The sequence below is a fragment of the Sinocyclocheilus anshuiensis genome, unplaced genomic scaffold (assembly GCF_001515605.1).
Source record: "Sinocyclocheilus anshuiensis isolate Anshui unplaced genomic scaffold, SAMN03320099.WGS_v1.1 scaffold742, whole genome shotgun sequence".
Lineage (NCBI taxonomy): Eukaryota > Metazoa > Chordata > Actinopteri > Cypriniformes > Cyprinidae > Sinocyclocheilus > Sinocyclocheilus anshuiensis.
Genome location: NW_015544169.1, coordinates 128,859 through 130,015, shown reverse-complemented (window position 1 = coordinate 130,015; position 1,157 = coordinate 128,859).

The following is a 1,157-nucleotide window of genomic DNA, read 5'->3' as shown; positions in this document are numbered from 1 at the left end:
CCACCTGACGTTTACTCTAAGCATTATTTCTAAGTTCTTTGTCTCTGTGACAAACACACAGGAATGTTTAAATTGTATCTCTCTTTTTTTCTGCATATATTCCTCCAGGAAGGATACAATAAATCAGAGGCGATCCAGTCTACTGGGAGATGCATGATTTGTGATATAGGAGAGCCGCTCATACAGACATACCATTCCCACACAGTGAACCAGCGCTGGGTTATGTCACATTCACCCAACTAATCTGCTGTTACGGCTCTGACTTTTTCTGAACTTCTTTACCAGTCAAATGCATACCATTGATAGAGTAAACATCAGAGATGATGACAAGGCTTCATTTTCTTTAAAAACAAAGCCCCTAAACTTCGTGTTATAAGAAGGTATATGATTCTGAGTATGTAATCTTCATATTGTAATCTTTTTGCATCCTCTTTGCAAAGTGTGAGTAAAATGTTATAGGAATTCTAGAGGGAGGAATGTGTGTTAATTAAGTCAAGATGGTGAGATGCCTGTGGTGCTGTGGTATATAACAGTCAACACTATAGACTAGAGGTAAAAGCTGTGAATTACTTATTGAGGTCAGCAGACCGTTGCACTAGGGGAGTTCTGAGTATGAAACAGGAGAATCCTTTGAAAGAGGCTATTGGATTCAATGACCCACAGTGTCTGCACAGACTCTGCTGGTTTAAAGCTGCCATCATCCCATCAGGTTCCAAAATATGCACAGCTTTCTTTCAGAAATTGCTCACATCATGATCTGATCAATGCATTTGTGGTGGCAGAAGTCTTTAAAAGTCTTCTAAGAGCTGGTGTTTATCTTAAAAAGTCATTAAAATGATCCTTAAGAAGCCTCCAAGGCAGGGATGGGCAACTTCGGTCCTGGAGGGCCACTGTCCTGCAGAGTTTAGCTCCAACCCTAATCAAACACACCTGCCTGTAGCTTTCTAGTGATATATAAATAATTTTTTTTTTTTCCAGGTTCTAGTAATAACTTTTTACTTCAGAAAATGATGGGTCATAGTAATCACGGCAAAATCCCCAGTGTTAAATTAACACTGCTCAGTGTTTATATAATCCACACTACACAATGTTAAAGGGGTCATATGATGTTGCTAAAAAGAACATTATTTTGTGTATTTGGTGTAATGAAATGTGTT